This window comes from Chenopodium album, chromosome 11 (assembly GCF_948465745.1).
Source record: "Chenopodium album chromosome 11, dcCheAlbu1.1, whole genome shotgun sequence".
Lineage (NCBI taxonomy): Eukaryota > Viridiplantae > Streptophyta > Magnoliopsida > Caryophyllales > Amaranthaceae > Chenopodium > Chenopodium album.
Window position 1 is genome coordinate 1,784,656 of NC_137844.1, and position 16,205 is coordinate 1,800,860.

Consider the following 16,205-nt stretch of genomic DNA (forward strand, 5'->3'; position numbering starts at 1 on the left):
CTTGAGATACTAGGGGATACATCTCGGGGTCATATAATGTCGTTTGGAACCATATATGATCATTATATATTGTCATAAATGTTCGTGATAAGCTTGAGTTTATGAAATTGGTGCAAGTTGTAAACGGGTAAGTTGACCGTTTAAAGGCATTTTGGATGGTTTTACCCACTCAAATAGACTCTCGGGATGTATTAGAGTCCATATTAAGCATATCAATAATTTTTTTTTGCGGGTCAAAAAAAATTAGAAAATTATCCAAAATTGAAGGCTATAATACACGATTTCAAGGCCATTTTGGACATTTTTTCAAAGAATGAACTGAATGCGTGGGGGGTGAGTCTTGGGTCATATAAGGTGGTTTAAAACCATAAGACGCAAGTAAATATGTCCATAAAGTACCAAGAATGAGTTTTGATTATTTTGAAATTCACCTGAGATTAGTTTACAAAGTGCAATAAGAACAACACTTTCCCTCTACTTATTGTATCGAATAACTTTTGTTGAAAGTAACTATTGTCACCTCGGGCTAAAGATGGTGCTGGGTCGGGCCAGCCCAAAGCCTGGCACAACCCAGCATGAAAAAAGCACGGCACGCACGAAAAAAGCTCAGCATGGCACAATACTTGTACGTGGACCGTGGGGGACCTTTATTTGGAAGAAGCACGATAAGACAAGGCACGGATAGGCCTGACACGACAAAGTCATGCAATTTTGCTTAGGCACGCAAGCCCGACACGACACGACACTATGGCACATGGTCTGAGCCATGCACAGGCTAACCTTTTAAAAACTTTAACCCGACACGGCACGAAACTTGTAGATTGAGTAATGGGCCAAGCCTAACCCCTAAGCACGTGGGTTGACACTCTGACATAAGACACGATCCGACACTGCCCAAAGCTATCTTTACCTCGGGCACAACCTTTCCCGCCCAATCATTATGCAAGTAAGAATATGGTCACCCTCTCCAACACCTTCAACCTGACTGAAACCGTAGTAGCCATACTCGAAAAGTGCAAAACACTCAACCATCTCAAACAACTCCAATCCTCTCTCATCACTCTTGGTCATGCGCAAGCTCAGTTCTTCGTCTTCAGACTCATTCGTTTCTGCACCCTTCATCTTTCCGACCTTCATTACGCTCGTTTGATCTTTGATCATGTCAATTCGCCAAATGTTTACCTCTACAGTGCAATTATCAATGCTTATGCTGCTAAATCCAATCATTTTGCAGTTCTTAGCTTGTATAAGAACATGGTTGATAAGGGTCGCCCTCGACCTAACCATTTTGTTTACCCCAGTGCTCTGAAATCAAGTTCTGAAGTTTTTGATTCTTATGGATTGAAAATGGTGCATACCCAGATTGTTAAAACAGGTTTTGGGTCAAACCCTATTGTTCAAACTGCTCTTGTGGATTCTTATACTAGGTTTTGTTCTGATTTTGGGACTGCACGCCAACTGTTTGATGAAATGTCTGAGAGAAATGTTGTATCTTGGACTGCTATGATATCTGGTTATGCTAGATTGGGGGAGATGGGGAATGCGATTATTCTGTTTGATGAAATGCCTGAAAGGGATGTTCCTTCTTGGAATGCTATAATTGCGGGGTGCACACAGAATGGGTTCTTTCCGGAGGCGATTTCGTACCTTAGAAGAATGTTGGCTTCATGTGGGATGAAGCTTAGACCGAATGAAGTTACTTTGGCTTGTGCTCTTTCTGCTTGCGGTCAAACGGGTATTCTTCAGCTTGGGAAGGAAACACATGGCTATATTTGTAGAAAGGGTGTTGGTCGTGATTCATATATCTCTAATGCATTGATTGATATGTATGGAAAATGTGGTTGCTTGAAGGAAGCTAGACTTGTTTTTGACACTACTCCTGATAAAAGTTTGACATCTTGGAATTCATTGATCAATTGTTATGCACTTCATGGGCAAAGTAGGAGTGCACTTGATGTTTTTGAGGAAATGATGCAAACTGGGAACGATGTGAGGCCTGATGAAATTACTTTTATTGGTTTGTTGAATGCTTGTACTCATGGAGGTTTGGTTGAGAGAGGATATTACTATTTTGGCTTAATGACCGAAGTCTATGGTATTGAGCCTCAAATTGAGCACTATGGGTGTGTAGTCGATCTTCTTGGTCGAGCAGGTAGGTTTGAAGAAGTTATGGATATTATCAGTGGCATGAAGGTCAAAGCTGATGAGGTTATCTGGGGTTCCCTGCTCAATGGGTGTAAAATTCATGGCAATTCACATTTAGCGGAGTTTGCAATCAGAAAGTTGATTGAGATTGATCCTAATAATGGTGGCTACATGTCAATGTTAGCAAATTTATACGTGGGATTGGCTAAGTGGGATGAGGTCCGTGGAGTGAGGAAGATGTTGAAGGAGCGGGACGCACAAAAGATCCCTGGTTGCAGCTGGATTGAGGTTGACTGCAGAATCCACCAGTTTCATTCCGCTGATAAAACACATCCCAGAGCAGAAGAGATATACAGCATACTGGAAAGTCTTTTTGATTTTATTAACCAAGGATTACTAGATCATGTGACGTAGAAAGCAATATAGCGACTTTCATAACCTGAATCTTTATTGATAATGTACAGAGGTGGAATGTGAATAAGTGAGTAGAAAGTACTTATTCCGTAGTCTAATGGTCCAACCTTCCTGATGAATTGGGTTGAAGTGTCAATTTATAATGCAGAATAATCTGCATGCTTTTAATGACATAGAAATTATCATAATGTTGTCATAGGTTCCTTCAACATATATTCCTGAATTTCATGCTCCTTTATTTTGTCAAACTCATCTCTCAAAAACTAAAATGTGGAAGAAAGATTAGTCAATTTTGTCTCTTAATCACCTGCAATATGTAAACATTCTGATGTACTTTGCTAAATGAGGGATGGTCAGACATCTTGGTATCTTATGTATTAATTCTTGCTCTTGTCATGATATCTCAATACAAAATCCGCTATCATGTTTATTTCTAACTCTCTAAACTTGCCGTGATATCTGTTTTTCTAGTGTATATTGCTGTAATGTTGTTTGCATGAGCCGGAGAATTGCCTTTTTCTTTTATCTTTTTGTCTGCACTCCTGTTGCTGTTTTATAGCTTCTGGAATGAACATTTTGGTGCAAAGCTTGGTCCATATGCTACTGTCTTTTTCAGTTAGTTGACGAGAGTATCAATATTTTTTCTTCCTCGCAGGTTTCATCTAGTGATCCAGTTGCTCTTTTTCTGGCACTGTCACTATTTGCATCTTTGGTTCAGTCTGCTTGGTGGCAGACAGGGATGGTTGCTTCTTAGTTGAGACTCTGATTTCTTGGTCTTTTGCTTTTCCCCATAGCAACAGATACAGACCTATGATGATTGTAACTCCTCCTATGATGCTGAACAACCAGTCATAAATTAGGACATCTAATATATTCCTCATAGAAAGCACAAAGAGGATTTTAGTAATTTTGCTTACCTGCCCGTGTATAGTTTTTCACCAACAATGAAATATGCGAAGATCACCACTAATAGTGTTTGTAAGGGACAAAACATAGTTACAAACACAGGACCTTTTTCTTTCGAAGACCATACGATCATGATGAAGTTTAAAGCAGAGGAAACCACTCCCTGCAATTTATCACCAATAATTGAGATTATTATGTCTTCCAGCTAATGGGAAGAGGGGGGAGGGATTTGTTGAAAATGTATTTTACTCTGTTATTCCCAGATTCAACTTACCCCAAACAGAATAGTGGCTATGTCTATGAAGGAATGCCTGACCCATGCAGCTGGTTGATGTCGAACTGCCAAGGAAGTGAAAGCAGCAGATTGTAATGCTCCTATAAAGTTTGCCCATGTGGCTAATGACAGTGGTGCTGGATATCTCTTCAAAGTGAACCCCTGCAAGGATCAACATCATATTAACAGTACGTTTTTTTGCTTGAAAACTCTTCCGTTTAAGTTTTCTTTTCTAAATGCCAAATTACTGCTAGTACAAGTATTTTCCTATTCCATATGAGTGGTTCGTACAAGCTCAAACTAGTAATTCCATTTTTAAAAATCAATCTGGTACTTGTATTTATGATGTAATATTTTGGCTCATGCTAGCGCTTATAAATAAGTCATTAGGATGTGAGTTTACTAATAGACTAATAGCCCTATTACTCTCACATGCATTGTTGCCTTTGTTGGATACGAAATATTTCTTATGCAATTGAAACATTGATGTCCTTGAGATAATTCTAGACTGAAACTCATTGTATCTTCCTTTTCTCATTTGTTTTTGAAAGCTTCTTGAACACATATGTATGCTAGGAACTTCTTTGAACATGTACTTGGTTGCATTGTGCTGTTATAAATTTGGCTAGGGATTGAGATACCTGCATTGTGAACCATATTGACCAGGATATGCAACTTGCTAGTGAAAGTATTGGACCTTTTATCCAATTTTTGTGGAACTCGCTTTTCATCAGGTGTATTGGAGGTTCATACAGGCGTCTGATTGCTGGTCCTCTGTATAATGCTATGACCATGACCCCAGCTAATGATATTAAAGTTCCAGTTGCTTTTGCTAGTCCTCGACGTTTTCTCAAGTTTAGAGTCTCCAGCCTGCATATGATTTTGGAAATACCACAAAGGTTAGTTTTTTTAACTGCAATTACATGCTTAAATCATTTTACATTAGAAGGTAAGATCTGTGTTTCATTAATCTGCTAAAGGACATAGCTGTTACAATAGAAACTTGATATCACCTGAATATTACTGCTAGTATAAATGTCAAAGTAGGAATCGTGTTTACTGTTGCTGACAGAAATGCTGGTGAAGTGTATTGTAGACTTGCAAAGTACATGTTTATTGTTAATCCCACTCTGGTATCAGTGGGGAAAAAAAAACTTTCAGATCTCTTTTTTACAAAGATGCAGTAATACAAACTGTAACTTTTACAAAGATGCAAAAATGAATCAGGAACTTTCAACTTTAGAATTGAACATATTAGAAGTGAGTAGTGAAGTACCCAAGTAGAGAATAGAGAAAGATTTCCATGAACAAGCTGAGTGTCATCTTTGGCCTTGTTTTCCTGCACCAAGGGATTATAGTGACAATGCTCAGAATGTCAGAATTAATAATAATTGAAGATTCAAATCATTGTCAGTTTTTCTCCCTTTTTTAATAGAGGGGCGGGGGGAGGGATTTGTAGACTTGTATGCACCTTTCAAGGGAATAGGCAAACGGAAAGACTGCAATACAACCTACTATGTGGCGGTAGGTGACGTAAACATGAGGATTCATCCCATGGTTGAAAGCAGCTTCTGTTATGAAATAAAGAAAGGCCGAGGCCAACTGAACTAAAACCATGAATATGTGTGGTCTGAGCCTTCTGCAAGTGACCCTCATGCTAATAGAATCAATAACCATGACTTTGTATTATTGAATGCTCTTCTTCCTCTTAGTAAGCATAGCCTATAGCCAATGATGTCTTTAACTTTTATAATGGACGTTTTAAAAGCTGTTCGATTCTCTTGGCATACTGTACGTATCATGTTCTTGACCCATTCATGGCCGTGCTTTCTAATTTGCACACAAATGAGAGTAAAAGAAATAATATAATTCCAAAAGGAGAAATATTCTGTGTGTCCCTGCCCCGCCCCCTTCTTTGCATACCCAGGATATGTTATTTTATCAATATTCCCATGTTTTGATGTACAGAAATTCTGTAAATATATTTGATTGAAAATATAAATGGACTTTATCTTGTCTGATTGAAGTTCTTGAGCATTAGGTGCACTTGCAGGGAAATAAGTGGAATATTCAGTGGGCGGAAGGGAGCAAATGGTGGAAATGACACAGGAAAAGTAAGAAAATGCTACACTGAAGCTTCGTTTATTTTTTTCATTTATTTATTTTATCTGGCTCTAACAGTGCAGTCCACTAGATCTCTTGCTTCTTGATTTTTTGAAATCTATTTTTTGCTAATTATAGCCCTTAATGAGCATTAAGTTTATGTCCATTATTTAGAAAGTTAGGAAAAGCCACGCGTTTGAGTGTTACTGAACTGTTTTGTACTTCTACTACTAACATTTTGTTTTGTTTTTTTTTCTCCTTGAGCTATCTCTAGTTGAGTGATCACTCGAGCTCTTTGGTTAAAAATTCCAGGGGAGGTTTCACTCACTTAAGCGAGATTCTGCATAATCATATGGCATTGCCCTGAGTTTCCACTTTCTTATCTGAGGTACTTCAAATAATCTGAGGTAATCTAATCAGGTTTATTAGAATTCTAGAATCACTGTCTATAGCATAAGCTTGATTCTGTTCTAAAAATAGTCAGGACTCTTGGCTGTGGCAGCTGCTGATATAATATTTGCACTGGTTAATCAAGAAGTCAGCTCACAAAGTAAAGTAGGAATGGCATGCGCTTATGTACACGCAGGTAGCAGCTGGAATATGATTTTGAACTGTTTTATTAAACGTGGTCTAATGAAGACGGTCTACTGAAGTATACGAACCTACTTGATTCTACCGATAGCAATCTCAAGAAAGTGAAGATCACGTCTCTATTTAATAAGCTGAAATTTATCTTTTCTAAACTTAGAATTCTTTGAGTCTTGGTAAAGAATAACATTCATATGCTTTATGCTAACTAGTACTATTTTAGCACATTAAGATGCTTATTCTCCAAACTTCATAGTGGACCATGTTGGTTATTCTTAGTGCCCGACTCTCTTTTCAGTTTTGGTGTTCCTGTTTAGACTTCTGGGGACTGTATGAAACCTGTGTACTTGTGACCATGACATAGATCAAATCTGATGCGAGCACATGTGGCCGCTTAAAACAGTTGCTGCGCTGTTGTTCCTTTTTCGTGTTAGCTTACAGATTCCAATTTGTGATCTTACATGCAGATATTTGAGGATAATGGCTGATGCTGTGTTTATAACAAGTACCCTTATCGGCCTTATGGTTCTTTGATTCTTGCACATGCCTCCTTTACACAGATGGAGGCGTCGAAACCTTGGATCATGAAAGTGTAGTTATGTGTTCAATCTACTTAGGGTGTCCTTTTGGTTCTGGTTCTGAATGCTGGAATTTTTTTGTGTAACAGAAGTTGAGGGTGACACTTTGGGGTCCCAGAACAAATATGGTGCATTGGTTACCAATCTTACCTTTTCTAGGTATCTAAGTTTTGCTGGCTACCGTTATTTCTCAATGGATGGGTGGTTTAGTTTTGATTATTTGGGAGTTACGAAAATTATGAAATTTAAGATTGTTCGCATATACTACGTATATCAAATTTTTTTTATCTTGTTTATCGATGTTACCTTGCGTACTTGTATATGATTAATTTACGATTAGTATGTCATTGCCCATTATCTGGCATGCTATATAAAGAGTTGTTTCAGCATGAAATGGCAAGGATAATACTCTTTTGACAAGTTTTGAGCCATGCTTAAGAACATTAGCTCCGGAATGATAAATGGTCCTCAAACGGGCATGATCAATTAAGTGGTCAACCAAACATTAAAAGTAACGAGAAAACCTTTTAAGGAGATCGTGGTTAATTGGTTAGCATGAGAGGATACGACGTGACTAGCAAAGTAGCCCCTGGTTGGCCAACTAGCAAACCCGTTAAAAGGATCATGCGGTTGATCAAGTTCCCGCAAATTTTAAGATGCACCACGCCTATACTTTTGAACATTTAGTTAAAAAATCTGAACAATTGTAAATTTTGAACATGTAGTAAATATTTGAACATCACAAATTTTGAACATTTAGTTAAAAATTCTGAACAATCGCAATGCATCACGCCTATACTTTTGAACATTTAGTAAAAAAATCTGAACATCACAAATTTTGAACATTTAGTAAAAAAAATTTGAACAATCTCAATGCACCACGCCTGTACTTTTGAACATTTAGTAAAAAAATATGAACAATAACAAATTTTGAACATTTAGTAAAAAAAATCTGAACAATCGCAAATTTTGAATTATTACGAGTCTTGTCTGACTCGTAATAATTCAATAGTTTTGTTATTTAAACTGAACATTTACTGTACAAAAAATGAACATTTCTTTATAAAATATGAACATAAAAAGTGCATGTTTATGTTCAGTTTTTGTGACGTGTTTATATTTTTTTACTAAATATTCATTTTTTTGTAAAATATTCAATTTTTTTTTACTAAATATTCAAAAGTATAAACGAGATGCACCTAATTCTAGGTGCACCATGGTGCACATAATACTAATTCATAATACTAATTATCAGATTCCAAGCCAACAACCACGGGAAATTGGGTCAATTGCAAGCCCAATGTTAATGGATGATACACTTTTGGGTAGATGGAAAACACTTTTTATGAAGCCCATGTATGTAAGCCTTGGATGTTACATCCATTTACTGTTTTACATGGCTTTGCCACATCATCAACAATAAAAATTTGCTTTTATAAAGTTTGAACTCAAGACCAACTATTTATAATACAGAGGTTTTTCAGTGCGGCAGCTCATATGGTGTGGCAGGGGTTACTTGTATGGTGTTACTTGTATTGTGGGGTTACTTGTATGTGTTACGTGTATTCTGAGTAACACTTATAAGTAACCTCAGACCAAAATCCCATACCAAACTAGTAACACCCTACAATTAACCCTTGACTAAAATTAGTAACACCCGACAAGCAATCTCTGACCAAACCAGTAACCCCTAACTAAACCTATAGCACGTTACAGTAACCCTTGCCGTACCATGTAGTCAGCCGCATACAAAAATTTATATTTATAATAATAATAATAATAATAATAATAAGGTAAAATTGACATTAACACCTTAAACTATAGTTCGGGGTGCACCCAACACCCCGAACTTCGAGTAATTGAAATAGATAACATACCATCAACTATGGATTGATGTGTAACGTGTACCACCAATTATTCTTTAATTATCATAAATGTCTCAATTTAATTGCTACTCTCTAAAATATACTCATTAATGACATGCGTTGCACTTCAATTTACTAGTTGGTGATGTGTGAACTACTAGTCAAAATTTTGGATGTTTAATGCACCCAAGCTATAGTAATAGGTGTTGAGGCCAATTTCAATGAAGGTGGTCTAGATAGCAATTAAAATAAATGTGAGTTAAATATACGGAGTAAATTTAAGTTTGCATGTGGACTGCACTTTGTACGTACTTACGGCTTTGCATATAAACATGGTGGCCACGATATCATAAGCATGCATCTCAATCTTTAGCATAATATCTAGCATTTCAGATGAATGGTCTATAATTTTCATGTGAAATAATGCACTTTAACTTACGGCTTCTATCAAAGAACTATTGCTCTTACGTATTTTCTTTATAGGTTAATAAAAGCTTAACCATGAAACCATTTCATATATAATATATATGTCTTATACTGGAAACAAAATTAATCATGAATTTTAAGCACAATTTTGTTAAACATGCATGTAATAACCCCGAGTGTTGCTTGACAGAAGAAGCAGAACAATCTACATATATGAAAAACTCCGTAATTAAGAATTATAAGTCATATTTAAAGGATCCTATCCATAAAATTACATTTTATTTGTTAAATAAAAGTTTAACTCTTTGTTGTCCTTCGCTTTGCTATAAAATTTGCTATGGTGTAGGCCTCCCTACTAATTTAATGAAGATTCCCAAGTTTGTTCCAAAAGAATCTCAACTCATTATATTAGGGCAAAATATTATTTGTTTTCAACCCATGAAGTGAAATTGCCCCCACAATAATGTTAGATTTAATTTAATTGAAATTTCCTTTCTTGTTGTATCAATTCCCTTGTTGAAACGACAATTTCAAGCACCTACATACGATTGTCATATATTCCGTCTCATTTGATCAACCCTTTTATTTATACGTGCCAACATAAGTAAATAAGTTACACACAAGCTAATAAGCTAGTTTAGTGCTAATTATATGCACTTGCATTTGGCTCTTTCAATTCACATTTTTATTTTCCTTGATTGTTTTATAAGTTTTTTTGTACCATCAACCTACCTTCTTGACCCATGACCCGCATTGATTCAACTCGTCCAATCACCATGTCTACAAATCCAACAAAATCGGCGGGCAATAGTTTTCTGGTTACCTATGCAAGCATCCTTAATTGACATTTGGAATATCTTTTGATTTCTCAAGAATCTAGGAAAAAATACAACTTTGTTTTCTTAAAAAAAAAAACATGCATTCATGAGGTTTTACGCTTTCATATAAAAGAACAAGCATGGTAAGATTTGCTTTCACTGTACTAGGCCCCTTAAATTTTTAGACATGGTTTGTTCAATAAAAAATAAAAAACTTGGTTTGTTCAATGTATGGCAATCATATTAATCATGCATATTGTCAAAATTAGAAATTATAATATGTAAAAAAGCAAAATGGTGTTTTCAGTGTACATAATACATAGGTGATCATTGGCCTCATTGGATTCCCTTAAACTTGGATTTTTTTTTTTTTTTTTTTTTTTTTGTGGTCCCTTTGGAAGTGAGATATGTAAGGTTCATAAAGTCTCATGGCTAATTAATCATCAATCTAGCTTAGCATGGATTGGTAATCCCATGATAATTAAGTTTTGTTTTTGCTAATTTGTATATTTATTTAAGTTAAACAATTCAAGAAATAATTGGATCACCTTTTTTTTAGAAAAAAAAATGTCTTATGGTTGTAGGTAGCTATAGATCTTTGATTTCGAGTTTCTAGATTGAAAGACATTTGCAAAATGTTATTCATATTATCCGTTTTTTAAAGTTTGTAGTGTGATCCCATATTGCAACACAATATTAACAAGTCTACAAATTCTTGTATAGCTAACCACTCCTCCCTCTCCAATAAATTAAAATTAAAAAAAAAAATCACATTAATTAAAAAAAATAGATTAAAAATAATTTATAAAAATTGGCCTATAGGAATAAGGAATTTAGGGGAGGTGGATGGTTTGACTGTATAAGTATAGCTAACAGCTAGGACGGCTAGTCAAATTTTGATCTTAACATTTCATGCATTTTTGACATCGCATTATATCGCACTCTTTGTATGTAAAACGTCTTTGAAAAGCAAAACCATTGCCGAGTTTCTTCCTCTTTTTTTTTTCCCTGTCTGTATTGAATATAATTGTTTGTATATTAATCATATTAATTTCACTTTCAAAATTTTGATTAAATAACCAAGAATCATATCAATTGTTTAACTAAATGGTTTTTCTTCAATTACTAGTTATGGAGTAGTTTATGAATTTTCTTCAATTACTAGTTATGGAGTAGTTTATGAAAGAGATAGGGAATATTTTCCTTGATTTCATTCATTGAGTAATTCCGAATATATACAAGTATACTAGCCTTATCATAGGCGTGTATTATGCTACAAAATAGGTAACAAATAAACTACTTTGACTATACAAAACAATTCAAATATATCCTATATTTAACACACCCCCTCAGTCGAAGCGGGAGGACCACGGACACTGAGACTGTCCCTAAAATCTTCAAACAGTACTAGAGGAAGGCCTTTAGTAAAGATGTCAGCTATTTGATGTCGTGAAGGGACGTGAAGCACTCGTACTTCACCTCGAGCAACTTTTTCCCTGACAAAATGAATATCCATTTCTATATGTTTCGTACGTTGATGCTGAAGTGGATTTCCTGATAAGTAAATTGCACTTACATTGTCACAATAAACAAGAGTGGCCTTTTTAATCGGACAATGTAACTCCAAGAGAAGGTTTCGAAGCCAACATGACTCGGAAACAACATTCGCCACCCCACGGTATTCTGCCTCTGCACTCGATTTGGACAATGTGGGTTGTCGTTTGGACGACCAAGATACCAGATTATCTCCCAAAAATACACAATAACCAGACGTAGAACGGCGTGTGTCGGGGCAACCACCCCAATCTGCATCTGTATATGAGACCAGAGTAGAAAAAGAAGATGGATATAAATGGAGGCCGTACTCCAATGTTCCCTAAACATACCGAATAACTCTTTTCAGAGCAGTCATATGATCAACTCTGGGATCATGCATATGCAGGCAAACCTGTTGAACAACATAAGAGATATCCGGCCTAGTAAAAATAAGATACTGAAGAGCCCCTGCAAGACTCCGATAGAGGGTGGGATCATCAAATTTAGTACTAGATGTAGCACTAACCTTTGCCTTTGTATCAACCGGAGTAGGAGATGGTTTACATGAAGACATCCCTGCTCGCTCTATTATCTCCTCGGCGTACTTCCGTTGAGATAGAAACATACCCCCCTTTTTCCGGGTCACAGCAATCCCCAGAAAATAATTCAAAGGACCAAGATCCTTCATAGCGAACTCAGAGCTAAGAAGATCCATAATAGAGCAATGGAGAGTATCAGAAGAAGCAGTGAGAATTATATCATCGACATAGAGTAAAATGTATGCCATATCACACCCCTTTCGATAAATAAACAAAGAATTATCCATTGTACTGTTAGTGAAACCAAGAGACAAGACATAATCTGCAAAACGCTTGTACCAAGCTCTGGGGGCTTGCTTAAGTCCATATAATGACTTACGCAAGAGACAAACATAATCTGGATGGGCACGATCCCTGTAACCCAAGGGTTGATGCATATACACAGTTTCCTGCAACTCACCATGAAGGAAGGCATTTTTGACATCCAACTGATGGATCGGCCAGTCCTTCGAAAGAGATAGATTGAGAACAGTACGGATAGTAGCCGGCTTCACCACCGGACTAAAAGTCTCACCGCAATCAATGCCAACCTGTTGTGTTTTTCCATCACCTACAAGACGGGCTTTATGCCTCTCAAAATCACCATTAGATTTAACTTTATGAGTGAAAATCCACATAGATCGAATAACATTCACATGCGGAGGATGGGGCACCAACTCCCACGTCTTATTTTTAATAAGAGCATTATATTCATCATCCATGGCCATTTTCCAATTTGGGTCACGAAGAGCCGCAACCGGGTTACGAGGCAATGGAGACCTCTGAACCGCAGTATGCATGGAATAATTTTTATTGGGCTTAAAAATTCCATTACGGCTACGAGTTATGACAGTAGGCTGTTGAGGAATATTTTGTGGAGGGAATTGAAGTGGGGCGGTTTGTGTTTGTGAAGTGGGCAAGGAGGGAGATGGCCTTGGGCCAGAAGAGGAAGCCGGCCCAAAAGCTGGACTGAGCTGCTCGCTAGTGGGTTCCAGCGTCACAGCAGGCTCACAAGTGGGTGGGCGCTGCTGGACAGGTAAACTGGGCCCCGCGAGTTGGGTTGGATCTGCATGACTTGAAGTTTGATAATAATTTAGCACGTATGGGGACAAATCATTATCAAGAAAATCATATGTATGGGAAGCAGGGGAATGTAAATTAGCAAAAGGAAATACATTCTCATCAAATATGACATGGCGACAAATAATAATTTTTCTAGAAGATAAATCATAGCACTTGTAGCCTCGATGATTGGAAGGGTACCCTAAGAAAACACACGGAGTAGACCGGGGTTGTAATTTATTTATAGTGGTAGATGGGAAAAGAGGGTAACACAAACAACCAAAAACCCGTAGATGAGAATAGGAAGGTGAAGGAATTATGTCTTCGATAAGTGCAATTACTAGATATATCATAGGATCACAGTTATGGAGATAATAAGTTCATACTATAAGGTTGCCAATGTCTATTGCTAGATATGACAATTGGACTTTGGGCTTATCAAATGGTCCAAAGCCTTATAGGATGGATCCTACAAGGTCACACACTAGAGTATTGGGTTAAACGAGTTAGAGGCCCATTATTGGGCCTCATGAGTATATGACACACTTTATGTTTGGGCTTGGATTGTAAGTAGAGTTCAATTAGGATTTGGACATGGTTTTATTTCTAGATATGATCTATAAATATAAACCATGCCTAGGGTTGCATGATAGAACAATTTACACACTGTGAATTGTCAGACAAGCAATCAAGAGATCCCAAACCCTAATTCTCTCTCTCACTTTCGGCCCTCCCTTTCTCCTCCCTAGATCCGTGCTCTCCCTTCTGTGGTGGTGCGTGTGGTGGTGCGTGGGTGGTGTTGTGGTGTGCTCGTGACTCTAATCTCCGTTGAAGGTTGATTGAAGCATTCGGTCACAACTAACTAGCATTAGTGGAGGTTTAATCCATACTCGTGGACTAAGTAGAGGAATCACACGTGGGGTTCTTTGTCTCCCTTGTTCTTGCTCGATCACTAGTGGAATCACGCTTCAAAGGTATAATTCTTACTTCTTTATGTGTTATGCATGAGATCCTTGGTTTGGTGCTATGTGAATATGATTCATGTAATTTCCGCATTTAGTACCTATAATCTCCTACAGAAGGAACCTTTTGATAAAGAACCTCGAGAGGAGACTTATTTCCCAATAGTTTACTTGGAAGGATATTAAGAAGATATGTTGCCATTTGAAGGGAATGATGCCAAAAAGATGGAGGTAGAGAAGCATGAGCAAGAAGAGTTCTTGACATATTATTTATAGTCCGAATTTTACGTTCGGCTTTCCCATTTTGAGATGAAGTATGAGGACATGATAAGCGGAAAGACAAGCCATTAGCTTTACAAAAATCCAAAAAGGACCATTATCAAATTCCCGACCATTATCACATTGGACATTTTTGATATTACGTTCAAATTGAGTAGAAATATGGGCTTTAAAAGCTAAGAATATGTCATGCACCTCAGATTTCTCAGCCAAAGGAAAAGTCCACAAATATTTCGAAAAATCATCCAAAAATAAAACATAATATCGATGCCCGGAAGAGCTCAAAACCGGAGATGACCAAAGGTCACTATGAATAATATCAAATGGCATAGAAGTACATGAAATAGATGAAATAAATGGCAATTTAATATGTTTTCCAAGTACACAAGACTCACAAACACATGAACTAGAGATTTTATTACAATCAATGCTTTTATTTTTCCTAAGCACATCTAAGATAGGAGCTGCCGGATGACCCAACCGATTATGCCATAGCTTGGAAGAAAGAGCGGCAAAGGTAGATGAGTAAGCTTGATTGTTGAGAGAAGAAGAAAATGGATAAAGGTCACCTTGACTATCACATCTCATTATTGGCATCCCCGTCCGAAAATCCTTCACAGAAAACCCAAAAGGATCAAACTCAACTGACACAGAATTATCAGTAGTAAACTTTCTAACAGAAATGAGATTTTTAATTAATTTGGGAGCATGAAGGACATTTTTGAGAGAGAGAGGTTGACTAGGGGAGGACAATTTAGAGTGACCAAAACCAAGAATCGGAATTTTATGACCATTACCAACAATAATATTATGAGTAGGATGATTACTCAAATTAAAATAAGACGAGAGATTACCGGATGAGGACGTCATATGAGACGTTGCTCCAGTGTCCATGTACCAAGCAGGGTCGGGCTGTTGAAGGGACATGGTATGCATCGCGGCGTCGATATCTGTAGGCACCCAAGAACCAGACTGACCAGAAGCTGGACTGGACTGCTGCACATACGCCTGCTGCTGTGGTCTTGGGCCCAAGATTCCGGGTTGTCGCTGTTGCTGGGGTATAGGAGGCCTGACCCATCCTTGATTAGGGAATGGGCAAGGAGGAATGGGCCAGGTCTGCCCATACCAAGGCCACATATATGGCTGCTGCTGCCATTGAGAAGTCGGAGCATTGGAGTTGGAGTTCCCCCCGTTTTGTCCTCGGCCACCAGACTTTCTCCCACCGTTGTTGCGATTGCTACCATCGGAATTTTTCCGGTTGTTGTTATTCTTCCGGCTGCCGGAGTTCTGACCACCAGACTGCTTCCCCTTCGAGTGACTGTGCTTCTCGGAAACATCATCTTGCGAAGTGTGAATCATGGCAGACTCAATGGCTGCCTCCTTTGCCATACCCGCCTCCTCCAAAATTAGCATTGACCGAGCTTTGTAAAAAGGAGGAAGAGGATTGGATTGCCAGATTACCGTACCTACACCACGGTATGCTTTTGTGAGACCCCCAACCAATTGCAACACCATACGGCTGTCTGAAACCGGTGCCCCAACATTCTTTAATTGATCTCCAAGGGACTTAAGATGTTGACAGTAAGCCGACACATTTGGGAAATCCTCCATGGCAGTCGTGGAGAATTCTTGTTCCAAAGCAACGACACGGGAATGTTCATTATCTTGGAA

The 16,205-nt window shown here is 37.7% G+C and overlaps 1 pseudogene; it reads left to right on the forward strand.

Annotated features, from left to right (window-relative positions):
• Positions 1–954: 954 nt before the first annotated feature.
• LOC145568177 (pentatricopeptide repeat-containing protein At1g33350 pseudogene) lies at positions 955–3,393 on the forward strand (annotated as a pseudogene).
• Positions 3,394–16,205: the final 12,812 nt, after the last annotated feature.